Here is an 18,849-nt window from a genome sequence, read left to right as displayed (position 1 = left end):
TTCAAGTTCTATATCGACTTTCTTAGCGAATTTATATTTTGTCACTAACATGAATTGACCTAAAGCAAAACCATTCCGGGTGTCTGCTCAAGGTAATTTGCACCCTTCCTCCTTAAAATTAAGCCTTTTTCATATAACATCACAATAATAAAATAGTATTATTGTTATCAAAATATAGTATTCTAAATGGAGGAATACTATATTTCTCATAAAATCATTATTACTTATTTCAAAACCGCTATACTCCCAAATTAAAAACTTTCGCCATGAAAGCGAATTTTCAGTTGATCCTGTCAAAGGATTTGCGATAAAGAAGAAATAATGTAAGATTTTTATTAAACACTAAGAACCAATTCTAAGAGCACATATTTTTAAGTCAAACTATTTTTTTGCATTATTGCTAATGTGATTACATAATTTCAGCATAAGTACACAGTACCTTGTCGTTGGACATTTTGAAAAATAAATCATCATCGTTCCTAATAAAATCCCAATAAAAAGATCCTTCTTATATATCTAATACATATTATGCTTCGCTGTAATGCTTCCAAAAAGTTATGTATGTATGTACTTACGAAATTATTAAAATAAATTCACTTCCTACATTACTTTCTCAATGATTTACAGCATTTAAATTCGCAAACTCATGTTCTCACGAACCCTTTGGTTACATTTTTATGTAAAACAGAGCATCGGCATCTATAGCGAAATATTGCCCAAACTAACCGCCCGGTCGGCTGGTTAAGAATAAAAAAACACCCGTTATTTTACCATAAATTTCGAATATATCACGCTAAGGGCATTATGTTGGGCGATGAAAAATTGATAAAATTTCGGCGAAGGTATCGAACAAGAAGGGCTCACCGGGAGCCCTATGGGAAAAATTTGAATACCGTCTGCCTGACGGGGTGCGTTTGCTTGCATTAATTTACCCTTCGCATAATAGGGCTGACAAAAGGGTTAAGAAATCTGTATGCGTTGCAGGTTTAGGGTCATGTGAAGGAATTGATGAGCAGATTACTCAAAATCATCGATAAGGGTACGTGAAAGTCGGTAAAGGTTGATTGTTGGACTTTGGCACATTACTGCGAACTGCAACGCACTCAAGAAATTGATTACCATTTTTTATTGATTGATATCAGGTTAATTTAAGTCGTTGATAGACAGTTGACAGTGTTGAGCTCTAAAATAGGATCTTGAAGAGTGGGACCAGGAAACTGTGGAGATAATATTAACAATTAATATTGGACCCGTTCTAAAGTTTCTAAAACTAGTACGTGGAATCGGATATAACTGCAGTTACACAATTGAAATCATTAATTAATCCCAAAGCACCTACAGTATAATTGTTCATTAAGTTCCAAATTTTATAACATATTGTCTCGCCGATTCAAGTAGTGCGACAATGAGCATTGTGAATTCCTTATTCTACTCCTTTAAATTCAGAAGAATTTTCATACGAGAAACATAAAACCAGAATACATTTGATGTAAACGTCAGATACCTACAAGAAATGATTTATTTTGCTAATATATTTGCTTTTAGATTTTTAGGAGTAACATTATCGACAGTAATATGTTAAGTGTACGTAATATTAACAAAAATCATGCATGCAAGGTATTTTACCTAGAAACAGCTTGAGTCCATTTTTCTTGTTATTTAAAACAAAGTGCCCATTTCTGTTCAATAATAGAAATTCATGAATGTTATTTCTCGAGGACAGCAAACCAGAATGCGATATCTACGAAATGTTACATTTACGAAATACACAGGACGTTTCTTAATGTCTGCTAATAGTTAAGGGCGTTTTAAAACTACATACATATTGGTGACAGATATAAAAAATTCGATTTTCGTCATTAAGATTTTTATAAAAAATCTAGATGAGATGTGATCAAAATTAGGCCTAAACATCCTCGTTTTCAATCGACTATTTTTTATTTACTTAACCGACTTATTTCTAAGCTTTTCAAGGCTCGATTAGCTGCACCTACTTTCTGTTTTAGGATTTGGTCTCAGTTGTTCTACTTTCGACCCATGAATGTTTTTCTGTTAGGCAATGCACGAAGATTTTCTTTGAATTTCGATATATTTTGATAGCGTTTTGAAGTACAACTATTTGTAAACCCAACGTAAAGAACACAATCTTGAATAACTCTATCAAATTTTCTCACCCCTCTCTCTGAGTGTTCCATCCTTCTCACCTACACGATTCTAACAATAGGGTTCATAGATAGCATTATACCCCTGACAATTAATTTCTTAGAACCTTTTGTTGGAGCTTTAAAACGTGTTAAGAGGTTCTCGACAATAAAAGACACAATCACCAATTTTTTCCTCGCATTAAAACCTCCCGCATTGTTTCAAACGGCTCATCTATACCCGTTGCACCGACCACCTTTCTGTTACAACACAATGTCGTAACGGACTGTAACACTTTTGTGTAACAAAGGTGATAGTCATCGTGATTTGACGAAAGCCAGCGTCATGATGCCTTTGATTGCTGATTGTGCACAAAGACAACCGGTTGGAAGTAGGTAGATTTGTTTTACGTTTTTTCTAGTATTGTCAACAATGACTAGATAAAATTCTTACAATTATGCTTATTGCTCTACGTAAAGATTCCTTACCATATATCTCAATGTGGCTGTTTGGTTGCAACGGAGTTGGAACTACAACAACAAACGTTAGATTATTTATGGATCAAGCATAAGAATGAGTTAATTGACGTTCACGTGTGACAAGATGCACCGATAAAGCTTGAGCTTAATTAGATATTTCGCAGTTAAGCTGGGAATATGTGTAAGTAAATCGAATTATTAACGATTGGCTAATGCAACCATTAATCATCGGCAATCAACAAATTAGGTATCCTTTTACGTTAAAAGTAAGCGCAAGAGGAGCAAAAAACGGTAGACAAAGGTCAAAGTAGGAAAATAAAACAATTAAGTAAAACGTTAGCCGAGAACATTAATCCATATTAACAACTTTAAATAACATAATCGTTGTCGAGAATTTAGAGTCCCAGACTTAATTTGGAAGCGCTGCTGGAGAGCACGAAATTAAAAGGCTCCCCTCGGTTTTGTCGTTGGCAGTTTGTAATTTAGCCCGCAATTAGGTAAACGACCCGATATCTTTACATTTCGGACCATTGCACGACGTCTGGAGGTCGTTTTCAAGTTCTAACTTGAACCACACCTTTTCGACTAAACTCAACAAGAAAAAAATGGGACTATAATTCATAAGACTATTATTACGAAACGTGGGCATGAGCGACCAACAACAATGTACTACAAGAAATCAACTGACAATCCTTTTGACGTGATGACGTCACAATGACTTCCGAAACAATGGGTTTTCGCTAAGGCGAACCGGTCAGCGTTGGGTTGAAGGAATGTGAGCATATTATTCATATCTGTTTGATTGTGAATTAATTACACGGGGATTATGTGTAGTATGAGATATGAAGTAATTCTTTCAGGAAAACGGATGCGTAAACACAATCTACAAGGTTGCGCATATGTGATTTTGAAGCCCGAGGGGCCTGTTTAATTGGGAGTTTATGCTGAACAGTATGTTAGATTGGGTTAGCTATTCAGGTAGCTAGGAATTAGGTATACGACCTTTTTTGGAAAAAAGCTCATTATCTTAAAATTCTAGGTGTAAGGGCGGGTAATGATTAACTTTCTTGTTCTAATCAGAAGTGAGAAGCCTTCAGTTTAATCTAGGATGTGAAGTATTTTCAATAATGATCAGATTTGGACATCACTTCGTTCAAAAACTGAAATATACTACAATATACTAACACATACATACACACATGTACGATCGAACTTATCGATTTACAATTTTCATCTCTAAAATTTCAAAATGCCAACTTTTTTCCTAATATAATATAAATAGAAGTAATTCCTACGTCATCCGGTAACAATATTCTGTACATTTTTTTATCATCACGTATCATTTTCTCATATGTGATTTTAGTTTTCCATGAAGTGACTTGTTCATTTTCACAATTTTTATTAATTTGCCCTGTTGAGATTTGAGTGTGCACTAATTGACACTATCCTTATCCGCTCAACACTTCTAAATTCCTAAAATTTTTAAAGCCAGTTTGGTCATACATGTTATCACAAATTTTGCTTTATATTTCATTGTCAGTGTTATTTCTAGGTTTTGAGTAAATTGTCTCGGTAATAACTACATTTGAACCTAGAGTGAAGTACCTATTTGGACCATGAAGGGGTAATAACACTCGTAACAAAGAAATACTGTACAATACAACAAAGGCGAGCAAACATCTCACTGAAAGAAAGATAGAGACGTAACATTCCCTAATAACCCACGCCTCATTCTTAAAACTAAATATTTAAGCTCAACATATGGCGATTCCAAGTCTGCTTTAAACAGGGATTTCACTTTAAGGTTATTACTATAATAAATATTTTTTATTTGCGTGTCTGCTATATAAGGCGCTGCTTTATGGTGATAGTGTTTAGATTTTAATAACTTAAACTATTCACACGTGTTTAACAGATTTTCAGGCATACCAGAGCTCACAGCTCACAAGCGAGCTATAAATTTTAGTGCGATTTAAGCTTTAATGAGTCAACAAGCGGGCCTCCTACCAGAGGGATCTGTATTCTGGGTAACTTCTTATTATAGCTTCTTGATGGGGTTATTTATTGCTATTTGCAGCCACAAAATATGACATTTCCAAGCGAACTGCCATCATTAAGGTTTGACTAATGAGTCGGGTTCGACAACAACAATTTAATAAAATTGTAATTAGTCACCGATATGTACGGTCTCCTTATCTCTGTTTAATTGCTTTTAATGTAGAACTTTCAACTATTGCACGCAAGGTTTGACCTCACCAATTACGAAACGGCATTTACATTTACAAAAAACGGTTATAATTGTAGCTTAAGTAGCTTGTTGGAGGTCCCCTCAGTCAGTCAGGACAGGTAGTATGTATATAAACTTCCTTTCACAATGTGCAACGTTGTTGCAGCGGCATTAAAATTCTTCATCAACAGAGTTGCTGCATAAAAAAATTATGGTGCTTAAAAACATACGATGAAGTGATTAGCAACACTGTATCTTTAAAATCGCAATTGTGATGTACTTCTTGAAGGCGTTATTAGGTATCATCAATATGCATACAAATTTTTTAATTAAGATGCAGACAACAATGACGCCTGATATGAATAAAAGCCTTAAAATTATACCCTGAAACGCGATCAGAGTTGTTTAACACTAATTAGAGAACTTAAGAACGAAGTAAGGCTGCAATTTGCCCTGCAATTCTATGTATGTATGCAACTCTGCTCTGTAATAAGCCACTTCCTCTGCATATGGGATCGTTCTATGAATAGCTAAGTGTAACCTTGCATCGCTAGTTGGTAGTGCCTTGGCTTGAAGGTTCTACATCCACCTACATCCTCTTCTTTGTATAATTTTTATTGTGCAACTCCTCAAGATCTTTAATCTTTTCACATTCATCTTTCTCTGCAATAAACCAGTTTCCATCCTTTTGTGAAAGATGAAATTTTTCAAATTTCTTAAGTCTCTATATAGTATTTCATAATTAGGTTCATTCAAACAGCATGTTCCTGATCTAATTCACGGGGCAAAGATGTGAAGAATGTCATTGCGCCATAGGTATGATATCCTTCTTAAGTGGAATAACCCTGGTAGTCCTCACTAGCCTGAAACGTAACTATGGTTGCTTCGACTAATTGGAGGGTATCAAATATGCCAATTATAATTCTTCAATTTACATTGTAATTCTACGAACAGATATACAACTCCGCTCTGTAATAACCATTTTCGCTTGCATATACGAATCCATTGCACAGAGTAGTGCTGGAAAGTTATTTGGTATTCCTTGAAAGAAATCTCAGATAAAAGGGGCTAAACATTCCTCTATAAATTAACGTGCCTGCCAGATGTTGCCTTACCTACCCTAAGATATAAACTTAATTATACCCTTTTTGGGTTTTCAGGGCTTCGCATCTACCTGTTCCTCAACGGCCCCCGCTGAGGTTTATTTCGGGGCACCTTCTTCAGGCCGTGTCCCTAATGTTTAAACATTATTATTAATATCATAGCCGAACAATGAATAATCCCAGAGCAAGAGGGAACCTATTTATAAACGTGACTGGCTTAATCGTATTTTTGTCGAGCAGAGAGAGCGCGAGTGCCAAAACGATTTTTTTTCTACAAAGCAGATGCATTTCCTTGGGAACGTTCTCAAGGATGTTTCCTGAGATATTTGTTATGCGACTTCTAGGAAAATGTCAAATTAAGCGGACAGCTGCGTCCTGTGTTTGCCAAAAATACTGAGAGACACGTCAGGGGCAATTGCGACTGATAAATTGGGTTCACAACATTGTTGGCAATTTTGAAATATGAACAGGTGGATGGTGGAGGACTGGTTCCAAAACAAAAAAAAAGAATCACTGCTAACAGTGTTAATGCTGTCTCCACTTACACCTTTTCATTAATAAACTTTTTTGAATGAAAATGTCACAACCGCACATTTTATAACAGTATAAATTCTGCCAAAGTATCTAAACCTTCAAGTAACTAGAAAAACAAAATACTAAGACCATCTGAACTCATGCTCACACATGGTTGCACAATGTAGAAAAACGTGGGCTTGCATTTAGTTATATTTGGTTGGTAGGAAACTTAAAAAATCTTGATGTGGTTGGCCTTATTTGATCGATAATTGAGTGGATGTTCGGTATCGCTCTGATTCCAATTCCCTCAAGTTGATAATTTTTTAAACATATGTATATGTATATAATAGATATTAATATTTGTCCGAGTGGTAGATTGCTGATGAATTTTCATACACCAAAATACTTTGAAAACGCCTGGCAAATACATCGAAATACGTTACAATATCTCGAACATGTACACCAACACATCACAGCGGTCTACCCCTCGTATACATTTATCCCTGCCAACAACTAGGCTACATCCTACGTGTCTCCAAAATTGCAAAAGGAGTTTTAATTTGGAAAGTAAAAATTCAGCGTAAAAAATCATCGCTTATTCAAGCGTTATGAAAATAATCTTGTCTAGTTCTGTAATGACACTTTTTTAAATTTATTTTATGCAGGGTCCTTAGCCGTGGGAAAAATAGTGTACATAATTCCCAAGCAACTTTCTTAATATACGAGCGTGAAATTTTGCGCACGAGCCGCAGGCGAGGGCAGTAATCATGCGAGTGTTAGCTTCTTCGCTTTTTGTGCGATTATAATACTATATTTTATCCACGGTGATTGTCTATTACCAAACACTCCATTAAAACACAATTATGGACTTCACAAGTGATTGAAATATCAAGCTCTAACAGTATGATGAACTGCGGCTACGCAATCGGGTAATGCTACAGCGGGACATAAGGACTATATTGCGGAGATCCCTCATTACTCCCTCTGACACTATGTGACCATTCTTTAACTTTAGTCAACAAGATAAATATTGGTTAGGGTTGGCCAACGTTGTCTTTTTCCTTTCTGGACCAGGAAATATGTGATTTCATGATATGTGAGAAATCTCAATTGCAAGGAAACAAGCAAGGTTCCGAAAATGCAAAAAATGTAGGGAATGTAAACAAAGTAAAGAAGTGATATACTGAAGAATGTTATTCCAAAATTCCATTACGGTATACAAAATTCGAGGTCACGGTTAATCAAAATCTAGGTAAAAACACGAGTTTTCAAAGCAATCATGTTACAATTTTGGTTGTAAAACCAACCAAGATATCAATTTTACCGTTAAATGTTTAAAGGATGAGCCGTTAAGTAATTAGCTTACAAGAAACAAAAAATTTCATGCATCTAGTTATAGATAAGTGAACCATATCCTTTACATACCCTCATGCAACACAAGTTAACCGAAAAGGTTGTCACTCGTTTCGGTACCCTAACCCGAACTATACCAACTATCTCTATCTGCTATACATTCCTGACCAAATACGTTAAACAAATTTAAACTTAAAATCCCAAAGTCCTTGAGCGAAAACCAAACAACACTGATAACAAACGAAGTTCCACTGATACGAGGCCATTTAATGCACATAAAATTTAGTGGGGAATCTAAACTGGCTCTGTTATTTGTAGAGGCCGAGCGCATTTAAAATAGATAACATGCCAAGAAGGAGATCCAGGCCATTACCTTATCGTTTGATTTTATTTAATATTGGAATTCTTTTAAGGCAATTCGAAAATCGTTATCTTAATGGCAGAAAGTTCGAAAAGTCGGACTTGGCGCCACTGTTAGTGTCCAACAACAAAAATTCCTTCCGTTTATTTAGGGTTAAAAACTCAATGCGGTACCTGCTAAATCGGATAGATCGTCAAATAAAAAGACATTTATCCGAGATTTGGAGTGCTTTATAAGCCAATATCGAAATCTGAGTATAATGGTCTGGGTGTAGTAAAGGTCTATTATTGAATCGGATACCCGATGGTTGGTTGCTGAATAGAAGCACGCCCGTGCGTTACGCAAGAATGCTTTGTGGCCTTTGAAAAGGCAATTTTGGGTGTTTATGGCACATTGTTGGACTATGTTGAGTTATGGTTCTGTTAGGTTATTGTGGTAAAATGATTTTTATTGAAAGTGACACGCCTGCGGTTAAAGGCTTTCAATGGAATCTTTAGACATGGTCACCTTTTAATAACCAAGTTATGATAATGGATATGACGTATGACTAGTCTCGTCGAGGATCGGTACCCGCTGCAATGTGGAAAGTTTTGCATTCGAATGTAATTTCACATGATAAACATAAACATTGGAGTTCCTGAATTTTTTAAAAATATTTCCCCTTTCTTCCTAACCTATTTTTTTTGCGTTTTGGTGGGAAATCTGTCACCATTTTCAAATTTCTCAAAGCTGAGAAAAACGAAAAAACAAAAATAAAGTTAAGAATTGTCAATATGTAAAATATGTGAAACACTGAAAATTCCTCATCTCAATCGATGAGGATGATATCTCTTGTTATTTATTATGCATATATAAATATTTTACATAATCACATTTAAATATCGTGTATACACTTTACATCTGTTATTTTTCGTTCAAAAAATTTTTTCATATATAAGTTAGAATAAGTTTAGAAAACGGTAACAGCTTTGTCACTTAATCTTTAGCAAAGACTTTCATCCGAGCCCTTAGTAAGGGATGAATATTATTCTCAGTTAGTTTTAACTGAAAATAGTGTGCAATTCCACCACTCCAACAATCTCTACATTTTTATGCTAGTCATTATGTAAACTTCTATTTCACCAATAAGTTTGAGAATAATTTTCACCTGGGTTTTTAGTTTTGACCAATGGTATAGCCTTACAAACTACTGGAGGTATATAAAATGTAGGTATAATGTTTCTATATTCTGAGGTAACTGGCGGGTTTGCTATTATAGCTATGAAAGGGCCTAAGATTCTCCACTAAGTCAGTAGTCAATATGCACTATAAAATAATATCAATTTTGAACTGAAAAGTAAGTTGGCAGTATTTTTGAAAACAACATTTTTAGCTACTGCTATATCTAAGCACACGTCGTATTTGGTTAGTATAGCAAAGCAAATATGTAACATATCGGTAATGGAGAATGACGTAAAAACATAAGACACGAGTCATTGCGAAATCATTGCCTGAAGCTATAGACGCATCATACAATAAAAGTGAACTCATCGAGAAAATGAACGTAAAGATGAACGATGACAATTTTTGCCCATTTCTCAACATAAATGTATGCAATGTAAAGTTGATTCATTAGTTGTTTTCATGTTTATGTATTCATTAAAATTGAAATTTCTACAGAAAGCAATGTAGGAAGTGACCTAATATTTCATAAAAATACACTTCAAATAAATTGAACAGACATCGTATTAAATTGGATGTTGACATTGCAATGTTGCCACTTGTTAAGACTACTTATATCATGGTATATAATTAAAATTTATTTTTGCAATAAATATTGAAATGTTAAATTTAAATGTTGTTTGTCATTGTACAGCGAATAGCAACACGATTAAAAAGAAAAGAAAAAGATTTTGCCTTAACCCCTAAAGATATGGGTTTTACATAAGGCCTAAAGATATGCGACGAGTTGGCAAAGGTGAAGGAGTGCGCGTCAGCGCACTCCTTCATTGCCATCTCGTCACTTGGCTCCTTATTTTGCAAACTTGGTTGGTGCTGCCTTATGAAACTGGTATCTTAATGCACTATTATGTTAAGCAGATATTGCGACTGCATCATGTAAATTGACGTTCCGAAACTCACTTCTTAAGGGTTCTGCATATTAACACATATTGTATGGATATGAACGAGTCAGTTTTATTGCTCCCTCGATTGCTCTATGACTAAATTTATTTTTCGAATTATGCCAAGTAAAGTAACATTCAGGTGACCCTTTTTGTAAACTAAACTGGTACGTAAAGGATTTTAATTCGCAACGTAATGTAAGCAGATACTTCAGTTTCGAAACTTGATTAACAAATGGAAGCAGCATTAATAATGGTTGCTGTAGTTTTACAACTGGATGTATGCAGGTATGCAGATGCTTGTATTTTGTCCTGTTCTGGAGAAAAAATTGCAAGTTTCTCTGCTTGAAATCTATGATTATTTCCTTATAATACGACTCGTAGTATCAGATAAATTTCTACATTTATTGAGTGGTTAAAGTTCAGGGTTCTTCAGGCTTTTCTTGATACTTCCCCAATCCATAAAATATTGTGTATGCTGATGTGTTCAACTTTTTTCAACTTTTCTAGGTTTGTCCTAGTTGTTTTCGGTGTTTCTAATAGTTCTGGTGGCATATAACAGGACTCATAATCACTTTTTAAACTCGTCTTTTTTTTTTAAATTTATCGGCTTCTTATCTATTCTGCTTAGATAAGATATAAATGATATTTTATTTCAGAAATTATTGAAATGTCAAACTTTAGTTTACCTTGCAATTGCACGTGAGTAATCGAGTAATCTGACAACAAACGCCGACTGAGATCACGCGATTGTGTACAATAATAGACGAGTGAGTTTCTATAGCAACAAGCGTAACTTCAATGGTCAGTAGAAATAATAGATTATACCGCAGATTCCTAATTATTTCCATTGACGCTACAAGACTGGTTTTAACCAGATTTAAAATTAATTAACAAGGTGAATCAATATCAAGTGGTCCTGGACAAAAAATATCCGTATATCCAATAACATCCAAAATGCCTTTTATCCTTTCAACCTTTCAAGTTGGGATTTTAGTACAAAATAGATGTGAGAGCTCAATTCTTTTAAAGTGTTGGAAATTCGCATTCTGCCTATGTTACCTAACACAAGACATATGTATATTGTGTTATATTTTTGAGAGGTATGCAAAATGAAGTTGTGGAAGGAAATGGTATTATGAACTCATATCAAACATACCCATCTTTATCCATCACACTATCATGAGAATGTATAGGCTGCTGAGCAGGAAGGACTTTGTGAAGTTACTTAATGCTGAGGTATTTGCCTTCATGTTGGCCAAAACCTCCTTTAAGAATTATAGACAGCGGCTTTAACAAGGACACCGCTACGTTAATCTATTTTTCTATTTCAGAATAGTAATGGCCACTTTGGTGCATTTCTAGCAGTTGGATTATGAGCTACATATCCGTACCGCAATGGTAGTTTTTTCTCCCTCGTGTTGGTCATGATCAATCTACATAATTTAAATGGCAAATTTCAGATATTAGCGTCCAAAAACGTCAGCTGTTTTTCCGCAGTGCTACGAACTTGAGTTGATGACAATGGCAAAATTATTAGATATTTCAAATTTATATTAATCATCATTGGGCCTTAATAAAAATAATAATATAAATTACATGTTTAGTAAGGCCATTGGAGCATTTATTCACTTCTGGTTTAGTGAACTTGGCGTAGTGGGCACATGTGTTGTGTTATAGAACGTATTTTAACTACTATTTCGCTGCTGTTAAATGGGAGTATTATGATGCATCGGCGTTGTTTTTAAAGCTTTCCAACTCTGTATACTTACTCAATATATACAACATGCCGAGTTGAGTATTTTCTTCAAGTGTCTTTATTTTTCTAATGGAGTTATACTTTTATCCTCCTTTAATAATTTTTTTTCTGGGGCACTACGCCTCGCTCTATTCTAAACTACTCATCATTGAGCTTGAGCCCGGGTGCGACAGTACCCCACTTGTTCTTAAAGAGCTTCCTAGCATGATCCCTACTTATTGAAAAAATGAGACATTGCTACATTTGGAACCTGCGTATCATCAGGTGTTGATGTCCAAAATGAATCTGGATAATATTACACCGCTTTGATGACTGAAATGCGGACATTCCAAAAATACCTACATCCTCCCATGATTAACTGTGACATCTGCAGCAATTTAGAAATGCCTACAGAGTGCAGACAGCGTTGTGCTATTAGCATGCGGTCAAAGTGCAGAGCTTACTCAGCACCTCTCTACCTCGTAAACACCCTACATTATTACATCACTTTTATTCGAAAACCTACTAGATATTACCGACGAAAATTGATAAAAATTTCAAGGTCGTTCGGTTTCTAATTTTACCCAGGACAGTCCCGTTCCCGATATACTTAATTGCGATTCCCGACCGGACAAGACATCACGGGTGATTTTGCAGGAAAATGCTGACACCAGGATAAAGCAAATGTGTACTTACATCATCAACTTGGAGCGTGTAACTTGCACACGAAGCACTTTTATCATCCATCATTGGTATCATAAGAAAATGTAACTGCGACGGATCCGCTTCAACGACGTTCACTGAGCCCTGCTGCGATCGCACACGAACACACGCACTAAACCGCTCCATCTTCAAAAATTTTTTTTCTTTCTCCAACTTCCAAGCACATGTCAGCTTTCTTCTATTCTAACTTGCAAGCTCCTTGATGCGTTCTTCGACGAAAGTGAACTGAACTGCAACTGAGAATGGACTTCGTCGAATCCGGACCCCCTCGTTGGCGGCGGGAGTCCGCACCTGCGCTCTACACCGTTCTAGCCGGCAGAGAGTGGGGGCGGGGGCAGCACTGTAAAGAAACAACGGTGTATTAGAAAACGGTTTGTAGTTTGTCGTAGGGGAAAAGATCTTGAGGAGTTTTGTGTAGTGGTCGACGCATGGAAAAGACGACGTATCGTATGTGTGTGTCAAGCAAAGAAATTTCACTCCTTTTCCCCCACCATTTTCCTTCCCCCCCAAAAAAAGGGTCGGTTGTTGCGTTTTTGGGGGGTGTATAGGTATACGTATATAGTCACAATACGCGTTTTTCTACATGGGGAGAAAGTTTTCGCCCGCAATTTCAGCCAGTTCTTACTGTTCGCCCTTCGAGCACAAATCCGGTGATCATGGAGGCCATAGCTCAAATTTCAGCCAAGTCACACCTAATGTTCATAGATATACTTATATGCGCACATGTACGTAAAGTCAGGGGAAGAACAATTTAGGTTCCATACTATATCCAGTCGTTATTGGTCCCAAGTGCAATTAAGAAGGGTCACATTTCAGCTGCATACGCGGTGCGTAACACGAGTAGATGGAACAATATAATGTGCAAAAAGGATCTAGTAATCTTCAGAGAGCTGGGTTCAAGTGGATTGGAATCTGGTAGTTGCGGAGGACAATTAGGATATTTATAGCCTGTTTTCAAACTCATAAAACGCCACTTTAGATAAATTTTTATCTTAATTAGAAGACTGAAGTGCTCATTATTTGCAATTTTGACTTTGGAAGAAAATTGTTATCAACCATCTGTAGGTCTGGAGAGCTTATGACCAGAAATCAATTTTATTGTCTGGACGAATACAAAATCCGTGATTTTGGCAATTTTGGAAACTTGCATTGTTTTATTATTGATGTTTAAGTAATACGAAAATTGCAGGTTCTTCTGGACTTCTGGAACTGAAAACATGTCACTTCGTAATACAACTTTTGGAATTTTCGGAACAATTGTTAACTTAATTTTTTTTTAATACGAATCTTTTTATGACATTTTTTGATAACCGTTTGATCTCCTAAATAAATCACAGTATATGTTAAGCACATACTCCAATTCTACAGCAAATATTTTATCATAACAATATGTAACAAATGAGAAAAATATTAGGTACTCAGTTTTATTATGTATTTTACTAAATGAGTTGAAGTAGTTCATCAAAAGTTCAATAGAAATAGGATAAAAATTGTAAATGCCTCTTTTCTGCTTCTATTGGACATTCTGCATTAAGTAAATTCATATCATCTCAATTTTTAGAAATGTTTCATGGATTATTTCATCTTATTTGATTAAAAAACAGTAAAAGGTTAATCTAAAAATATGTGGTAACCGGTACCTAATATTATAGGTCTATATTAAAGATAAAGCTAATGATGGTGCTGAAAATTCAAAGCGTCACATTTTGACCGACTTCGCATCTCTTACGGTTTCGAACCTAGAGGTCATCGATAAAACTAATAAATTGCAAGCCATTGGTATATTTCACCTCATTCCAAAATCAACTTTCATGCAATCAAGTGGTTCTAATCAGGTTTTTTTGGAGGGCATTATAAAACCATTGGTTGGCTTGTTTCGTATGATTCGCCCTGAGTTTTACAAACCTAGAAAAAATTGGCGGTAATTAACCAAAAATTTATTTGGATGTTTTGTAAGGGATAAAATTCAGTATTTTAAGGATACCTGCATTCGGTTTGTTTAGATCGGAAAAATCAAATTGAGTGTGTACATTTATTAGTTGATATGATTATCTAAGAAAATCAAATTTGAAATAGCGAAATCCCAAAAACTTACGCCAACCTCAAAATTTCATTGTTCAATATGTATAAGAGAACTTAAAAAGCGTTCTCACAGTCCACTTTTTTTATTGGAGTAACTTTTACCCGTTGTTTACACGTTATTTGTAAATATACGCTGTTATTAAACTTATATAAAAAGATGCTTGTTTTTGACTCAAAATTTAATTTTTTTCATAATTTTCTCTTCAAAATTGATTGTTAGATATTCATTTCAGTTTATACCATTTGAAACATCAAGCTACTGTTAACATATACAAAATTTTATTTTCCATGAAGTTTGACTCACTTTCATCGTATCCAAACTGTCCTGTACTGTACCACTATCTGATGCTTGAAAATTGTAATAAGAACTGAGTGTTGTGTTGGAGGTTTTGGCAGATGAAAAAAATCTACAGGAAGATACATTCTGAAGACAATGATCATGTAGATTTTAACATTCCCCATTGCAGAGCGATTCTAAACGAATATCTTTATATGAAAATGTGGAAAAAATATTCCTGTTTTGAGATATAGGAAAAATTTAAAATTTGACGCTCATTATCTCAAAATCTAAGAATAGTCCTGCCACAAAAACCCCCGGACACTCTATGTATACTAGGATAAGTACTTAATCCCAAAATTTTCGTGAATAACTGATATTCTCGAGTCTGAAGTACCTATTATGTGTTTATAAAGTCAGCAATTTTCGTTGTGATTTGCATATCAGGAGAGGTAGCAAAGGAATACTTAAGAGAGAAATAAACTTAAGTATATCCCTAAAAATATTTCGGTTTTTTAAACAAACTGTCCAGTTTCTATTATAATGTGTGAGTGGACAGTACGAAAACCAGATTACAGTAGGGAGTCACACATCTCATATCTCTCTGCTATGACCAGAATTTAAATATGTTTTATACGTCTAGTGCAGGTTGTAATTTTTTTTACAATTTTTGGAAATTCCCTCATACACCACCGTGTAAAAGAAAAAAACAGATTAAAAGTTCCTACATAGACTGCGAAAATACTTGCCAAGATTTATGACGAGTTATGAATAATATCCCAAAGGAGATAAAGTGTCCAGGGAAATGAAACAAATTATTCGCGACGAAAATGATTCACAACGAAAATCAAATGGATGTAAATCTGCGAGTTCGGGAAATGTTGGTCTGTTTATTACTAAAAATTCCAACTGAATGTAATCTAAACCAAAAAGACATAGACGCTAATCAGGACTCATGCTATATTTTTTGAATTGACGAAATTACTAGTATCGATACACATAAAACATAATCAAATGGAATTAAATGAACAAGAAACTTAGAAATTATCTGAATGTATCTCATGGTGTTCAATTAATGTCACTGATAGTAGGTTGTTAACGATGTCGTTAATTACTTGAATTAACCTGTCTGCATATAAATATTTATTCTAAGTAGTTATAGAAACGTGTTTCAAAAGTTTGATCTACAGATCGTCCGAAGAAATCTGATCACGCTATCACATTGCCTAGTCATGAACTGGCCAAAATTTTCTAGTTAAAGCAAGGTTTCAAGAGCAGCCTTAGAATATATTGCACACCACGATGAGTCTGATGTTTATTTTGAAAGTATCAATTAAAAAATAACCACTTACATACCGTGTAGTCACGGAAATGGCCTTTAAACCCTAAGATGGATTTTTAGTGTAAACATGATTCAAAGCAAATTAAACTTCATGACTAGGATAAATTCGGTTATGTTAACTTGCCTCGGTTATTAGAATTTTAGAATTTCCAAAATGCTAATTAAGATAACGTGTACCTATCAAATATGGAAAGTAGGCATCTATAAAAGCCTCCGCACAGTACAAAGAAAAACTTTCCGTTGTTAATCGCTTAAATAAAACTATTACAAAAACCTGTTTTCGATACCTATAAGTACCACCATGGTAATTTACATCTTCTCTTCGATAGTTAATTTGAAAAATGAAATGGTTCAAACAGAATACCAGATTGTAGAAAACGGTTAAGATTTCGTAACTTTGTTAAATTGTTGTATTAATGGAGAATGATTGCTAATATTATCCACCCAATGAGTAATAAAGGCATAAACCACGCAGAGGAAGAGGCATTTAAAAAATTCGTTTATAGGTTTGTCAACTCATTTGCATACATATGGGGACAATGACATTCTATCATAAACCCGCCGCAGTGTACCGATCGTACCATGGCTGCGTCTTTTTTTAGCTCGTACGTTTCACTACATTCGTTTTTTAAATTCTTGAACTGTGGACATTCTCCAACACACGCATCATCAGAAGTAGTATGTAAATCACCTTCAAAACCGGTCATTTCTATGATAAGTTGAATGTAATTTAGTTTGCCAGAATGGAGTGTAATTAGACCGCAGTACTGCCAACTAATAATTTACTAACTAACGACTAACGGGCAAATTTACTGGGATTAAGTCCGAGGAGCTTGGAGGCCTAATAATCGGCATTGCTGTCAGTGAGGCAGTTATTGTACCATTTGTTTTTAGCGGCCGTAGTCCTACAAGCTAAATCATTACCTTCTGCCATCAACACCACAAATTAGATCGCCATCCACATCTTTAATACTAACAAACGTCCACCTATTAACCGAAAATTCACTAGTAACAAACCACGATTCCTAAGTAGCTTCTAGCAACAGTTCTATAATCACACAATAGACATAGTAGGCAATGCATTCCCTTTGCTAGCCTAGCGTTCACTTCCGCTCATTTCCCACCACTCTACTACTAGACACGCCTAATGACTAGAGGCTCCGCCTTATCTAGGGGAATACCGTCATTAAGTGGGAGAATACAATAGGAGCAGCAAGGCTGGATGGCTCCATCTAACGGTGATATTTTAAAGCAAGGGTTTCGAGGCGATATGGCAAAATGCACACTGAGACGGTGGGTTTCTGTGCTAGAAGGGAAAATGGGCCCTACGCGCTAGTGTGCTCTGGCGGATTGCGCCCGAAACTAGAGAATGGTATTGATTGAGATGATAAAAAGGGCTGAGCAAAGTAATGATTTATTTTAGAGTACGAGGGGTAGTTCGAAAGATGTATGAGGATGAGTGGTGCATAGCCCTAAGAGGTGAGTTATACAGAGCTTTCAATTCAAAACCATCCGCCCTAAATACCTTTTGGAGAGTTTGATTGGACAAAAAAACATGTTCATTTGGATTTGGAGGATTTTATTGAGGATTTCGATTCCTTAATCAGTGATATATTATATTAAAATTTATATTCTCGTTTCAATTGTTTTTGAAAAGATAACAAAAATATTTACACTTCATCGACGTGTTCACATACAGTAAAAAAGAAAAAACATGTCAAATAGAAAAAGTCTTCGTTTTGATATTGAAATGAACAATTATAACAATAACATAACAATTATGCTCTTCTGAGTGTCCTGACATAAAAATCAAAATTGAGAGAAGTCGCGATAAAGAAACAACTTGTAGTCATTTGATGATGAACATAACATTTTTGTCTTGGTAAAAGTATCTATATAATAATCGCTGACTAATTTTGTGAATGAATATTCCTAACTGCGTAAAACGTATGATGCTGATGAAGAAAAAACGTGTTGTTAAATTATTTTACGTAAAAACTCCTCATGGATGTAAAAAACAAGACGTAGACTATACGTATCTGAGCCACACTGCGAATTCTGGCGAAGAACAAGAAAATATTACCGATTCATGGTACGAAATTCAAAGTACATGTTAAACTCTCAAATCTTTCAACTCAAGAGAAAATCTTCTACAGAAGGTAAATAATTATATACTTTATAGAGAATCTTAATATTTGTGTCTAGTTTTTGTTACGAAACATTAAAAATAAAATTGTAAGCAAAACGTGATCATTTTTTTATTATTGTTAGTCAGCATTTACTTAATTTATTTAAGTGAATTTGGCAGCCCTGTTTCTACCAAAATCTAACCTTAAAGTGAACGCCAACGTCGGCCATAGTATATAAAGGGCAACATGGCAAATTTCCATCGCTTATTCTGCAA

General features: G+C 35.1%; 1 long non-coding RNA gene across 1 annotated transcript; it reads right to left on the bottom strand.

The window, feature by feature from the left end:
- Positions 1-2,175: 2,175 nt before the first annotated feature.
- Positions 2,176-17,539, bottom strand: LOC136414369 (uncharacterized). Its single transcript, XR_010752540.1, has 3 exons — positions 17,370-17,539; positions 12,718-13,084; positions 2,176-2,672 (listed from the first exon to the last, which is right to left on the bottom strand). It is a non-coding gene; the product is annotated as an uncharacterized lncRNA (long non-coding RNA).
- Between the last annotated feature and the right edge of the window lie 1,310 nt (positions 17,540-18,849).

The sequence above is a fragment of the Euwallacea similis genome, chromosome 17, assembly GCF_039881205.1.
Source record: "Euwallacea similis isolate ESF13 chromosome 17, ESF131.1, whole genome shotgun sequence".
Taxonomy (NCBI): Eukaryota; Metazoa; Arthropoda; class Insecta; order Coleoptera; family Curculionidae; genus Euwallacea; species Euwallacea similis.
Note: the sequence above shows the minus strand (reverse complement) of the source record. Positions and strands in the feature narration are given on the sequence as shown.